This window comes from Schistocerca serialis, unplaced genomic scaffold (genome assembly GCF_023864345.2).
Source record: "Schistocerca serialis cubense isolate TAMUIC-IGC-003099 unplaced genomic scaffold, iqSchSeri2.2 HiC_scaffold_1243, whole genome shotgun sequence".
Taxonomy (NCBI): domain Eukaryota; kingdom Metazoa; phylum Arthropoda; class Insecta; order Orthoptera; family Acrididae; genus Schistocerca; species Schistocerca serialis.
In genome coordinates, this window is record NW_026047451.1 from 52,501 (window position 1) to 57,500 (window position 5,000).

Here is a 5,000-nt window from a genome sequence, read left to right on the forward strand (position 1 = left end):
ATTAGCCATACACTGGGGGAAACGGCCGACAGGGGCGGCAACATAGTGGAGCCGCAGTGTCACTAATGTACAGAGATAGAACAGTTTCGACTGGAACTAGAGTAACCGTATACACGGCACTGATTAGTAATAGATGCAGAGCCATCAGAATACAGATAATATATACAACCGTCCCTATACATGCTGAAAGACTCTGCACACAATGAGAACCACACGTCAGCCAGACACTCTTATCACACACTACTCTCTTATCACACACAATATCTAACCACCAGCATGGAAGAACATCCAGTGCATCCTCTCCGCCACATGACACAATCCACACTATCATTACCAGACCGGGAGGTCCACCCAGAAAACACAATATCCCACCCTTCCGACATCCGCACATTGCTCAGCTAAGCCACGAACACCCACACATGTCCTACACAGTGGTGCACCCAACATCACAATACTGCCTCCTGTCACAGCACACAAACAATGGCAGGAATGAAAGACACAGATCTGCCACAACCATGGAATCGGAGCGCCGCCTGTCATGAGCCAAAAGTGCATCCTGACGTGACAAATCGGATAATACCGCAGGCATCCAATTACGATAATCACTATCAACGAACCTGCCGCCCCCCCCCCCCCAATACACCTTTCCCTACAACAATGTGTATCTGAACCTACGCTATATCGTACCTTAACCTAACCTATATCGTACCTTAACCTAACCTATATCGTACCTTAACCTAACCTATATCGTACCTTAACCTAACCTATATCGTACCTTAACCTAACCTATATCGTACCTTAACCTAACCTATATCGTACCTTAACCTAACCTATATCGTACCTTAACCTAACCTATATCGTACCTTAACCTAACCTATATCGTACCTTAACCTAACCTATATCGTGCCTTAACCTAACCTATATCGTGCCTTAACCTAACCTATATCGTGCCTTAACCTAACCTATATCGTGCCTTAACCTAACCTATATCGTGCCTTAACCTAACCTATATCGTGCCTTAACCTAACCTATATCGTGCCTTAACCTAACCTATATCGTGCCTTAACCTAACCTATATCGTGCCTTAACCTAACCTAATTTGTGCCTTAACCTAACCTAATTTGTGCCTTAACCTAACCTAATTTGTGCCTTAACCTAACCTAATTTGTGCCTTAACCTAACCTAATTTGTGCCTTAACCTAACCTAATTTGTGCCTTAACCTAACCTAATTTGTGCCTTAACCTAACTTAATTTGTGCCGTAACCTAACCTAATTTGTGCCGTAACGTAACCCATGTTGTGCCGTAACGTAACCCATGTTGTGCCGTAACGTAACCCATGTTGTGCCGTAACGTAACCCATGTTGTGCCGTAACGTAACCCATGTTGTGCCGTAACGTAACCCATGTTGTGCCGTAACGTAACCCATGTTGTGCCGTAACGTAACCCATGTTGTGCCTTAACCTAACCCATGTTGTGCCTTAACCTAACCCATGTTGTGCCTTAACCTAACCCATGTTGTGCCTTAACCTAACCCACGTTGTGCCTTAACCTAACCTACGTTGTGCCTTAACCTAACCTACGTTGTGCCTTAACCTAACCCATGTTGTGCCTTAACCTAACCCATGTTGTGCCTTAACCTAACCCATGTTGTGCCTTAACCTAACCCATGTTGTGCCTTAACCTAACCCATGTTGTGCCTTAACCTAACCCATGGTGTGCCTTAACCTAACCCATGGTGTGCCTTAACCTAACCCATGTTGTGCCTTAACCTAACCCATGTTGTGCCTTAACCTAACCCACGTTGTGCCTTAACCTAACCCACGTTGTGCCTTAACCTAACCCACGTTGTGCCTTAACCTAACCCACGTTGTGCCTTAACCTAACCTACGTTGTGCCTTAACCTAACCCATGTTGTGCCTTAACCTAACCCATGTTGTGCCTTAACCTAACCCATGTTGTGCCTTAACCTAACCCATGGTGTGCCTTAACCTAACCCATGGTGTGCCTTAACCTAACCCATGGTGTGCCTTAACCTAACCCATGGTGTGCCTTAACCTAACCCATGTTGTGCCTTAACCTAACCCATGTTGTGCCTTAACCTAACCCATGTTGTGCCTTAACCTAACCCATGTTGTGCCTTAACCTAACCCATGTTGTGCCTTAACCTAACCCATGTTGTGCCTTAACCTAACCCATGTTGTGCCTTAACCTAACCCATGTTGTGCCTTAACCTAACCCATGTTGTGCCTTAACCTAACCCATGTTGTGCCTTAACCTAACCCATGTTGTGCCTTAACCTAACCCATGTTGTGCCTTAACCTAACCCATGTTGTGCCTTAACCTAACCCATGTTGTGCCTTAACCTAACCCATGTTGTGCCTTAACCTAACCCATGTTGTGCCTTAACCTAACCCATGTTGTGCCTTAACCTAACCCATGTTGTGCCTTAACCTAACCCATGTTGTGCCTTAACCTAACCCATGTTGTGCCTTAACCTAACCCATGTTGTGCCTTAACCTAACCCATGTTGTGCCTTAACCTAACCCATGTTGTGCCTTAACCTAACCCATGTTGTGCCTTAACCTAACCCATGTTGTGCCTTAACCTAACCCATGTTGTGCCTTAACCTAACCCATGTTGTGCCTTAACCTAACCCATGTTGTGCCTTAACCTAACCCATGTTGTGCCTTAACCTAACCCATGTTGTGCCTTAACCTAACCCATGTTGTGCCTTAACCTAACCCATGTTGTGCCTTAACCTAACCCATGTTGTGCCTTAACCTAACCCATGTTGTGCCTTAACCTAACCCATGTTGTGCCTTAACCTAACCCATGTTGTGCCTTAACCTAACCCATGTTGTGCCTTAACCTAACCCATGTTGTGCCTTAACCTAACCCATGTTGTGCCTTAACCTAACCCATGTTGTGCCTTAACCTAACCCATGTTGTGCCTTAACGTAACCCATGTTGTGCCTTAACGTAACCCATGTTGTGCCTTAACCTAACCTATAATGTGCCTTAACCTAACCTAAAGTGCGCCGTAACCTAAACTATATTGCGCCTTAACCTGACGCACGTTGTCGCTGAACCTGCTCTGTAATTGTTATGCAACCCGTTAAAGTAGTGTAGTGTTGCCTAACCGCAACCCTCGCAATATAGTTCGCTACTCGCACTGCCCGGTCCCCTGTGTATCGCGTCATGTTAAACACCTTGCAGGTGTTGCTGACTTTCCACATGCTCCTGCTATACACTGTAGTGTGGATAGCAGCAGGACGTACATGCCCCCCCCCCTTCCCCCCTGCCTTCGCAAGCTGGTCGGTGAGAAGTTTGCATGTTCAATGCCCTTCGCATGCCGACGTACTCAGCCTACGTTGTGGTACGGCCTGTCACCTGTCCGCCGATGTACGCAAAACCCACAAACTGTACTGCACATTGCTCCGTATGTACTGAATGATACATCGTGGCCCATGTGACCGTATGACGACAGCGCCTAGCAACGGCGGACCATACAGTCCAAATATTGTGCACGCAGCTACGTGTCGTCTCCCTATAAGAGCTGGATTGCAGTGTGGTACGCCATACAGACGTGTGGGAGGAACGGACGCCCTGGATGGCGATCAGCATGAGCAGTCTGTTGATGTAGTGGAGCGTGTATTCGGACGTAGTCGTCTCTTCTCACACACCGTGATAGCATGTTGCACCGCGTTCCACATCTGCGACATGCTGCAGAGGCGGGCTGACAGTCGTTCGCGCAATGGACACCGCATACGTACGGGGTCTACCTTCCACGTGTTCTCTAGGCGTGCACATGTTGTTGCGTCTATGTGGGCAGACGTAGTGTGTTGTGACACCTGACACAGGCATGCAATACTCGTTGCAAATGGCGATGGACGTGTACGTTTGCTGGTGACGTTACGCAAATGAACAACCGGTAACCCGTTGTGGTGCGGTTGTTCTCGCTAGAGGTGAATCAGTGTTGGCGACGATCGGTCGAGCTATTAACCGGTTGTTTCAGGGATACCCACCATGCCCACGAACGTGAAAGGGGACCCACCATGCCCACGAACGTGAAAGGGGATCTGGGTGTGAGGCGATACGCGGCGGTGGCTGGGTGGGACCGTCCCCGGCCGGTGAGGGGGGGCCGCCCGGCGTGCTGGCAGCGCGGTGCGTGGGCGCACGCGCTACAGCCGGCTGGTGGGGGCGGCCGGTGGCAGGCGCGCCGGCCGACGGACGCGGCAGGCGGCGCAGCTGCGCGCCGGCGCCCCCTGCTCGCGGCGCCTTGCGGCCAAAGTAGGTCCTCGCGGGCCCGGTGCGAAGCGCGGTGGCCATCTGCAGTGTGCTGGTCCGATTGAGGACTTTGTGCGCTGAGGATGCGCCGCCGCCCGGCGCTCGGCGCCGCGACGCCGTCTGCTGCTCGGTCGCCCCAGCGGTTCTCGCAGGTGGTTTGTATCGCAGCTGTGCGGACGTGTTGGCGCGTGCGCTGTGCTGGGAGAGTTCGCTTCGGCACCCAAGTAGGGCTTTTGTCCTTCTGTGGCGCTGGCGTTGGAGCTGCCGGTCACCGTAGGTGGCGCGTGTTGTCTCCCGCCGGCAATGCCACGACAGCACGCTCCCGGGCCTCTGTCGGCAGCGGCAAGCTCAGTTGGGAGCACGGGTGGTCGCACCTAAAGCGTCTACTCGCCTAACTCCGGGCGATTGCGCCTCTCTCGAACCCGACCAAGTACTTAGGACGGCGCTGCGCGCCGCCGGGACCTGAGAGGGTTTCGAGGTGTGTTGTGCAGGGGAGCTCAGCCTCCTCCTGTTTGCAGAATAATTGAGCGGACGCTTGCGTGTTCGCGCGGGCCCCCGGGACACACTCCCGGGCGGCCGGCTGCTCAGCTCTAGTTGACGCAGCTCCCTGGTTGATCCTGCCAGTAGTCATATGCTTGTCTCAAAGATTAAGCCATGCATGTCTCAGTACAAGCCGCATTAAGGTGAAACCGCGAATGGCTCATTAAATCA

The 5,000-nt window shown here is 51.2% G+C and overlaps 1 non-coding gene across 1 annotated transcript in view; it reads left to right on the forward strand.

Annotated features, from left to right (window-relative positions):
* The first annotated feature begins 4,893 nt into the window (after positions 1-4,893).
* LOC126436736 (small subunit ribosomal RNA) overlaps positions 4,894-5,000 on the forward strand; it is a 1,909-nt gene continuing 1,802 nt past the window's right edge. The window contains exon 1 of the ribosomal RNA XR_007580881.1: positions 4,894-5,000. This exon is cut by the window's right edge and continues 1,802 nt beyond it. This is a non-coding gene — a ribosomal RNA (small subunit ribosomal RNA).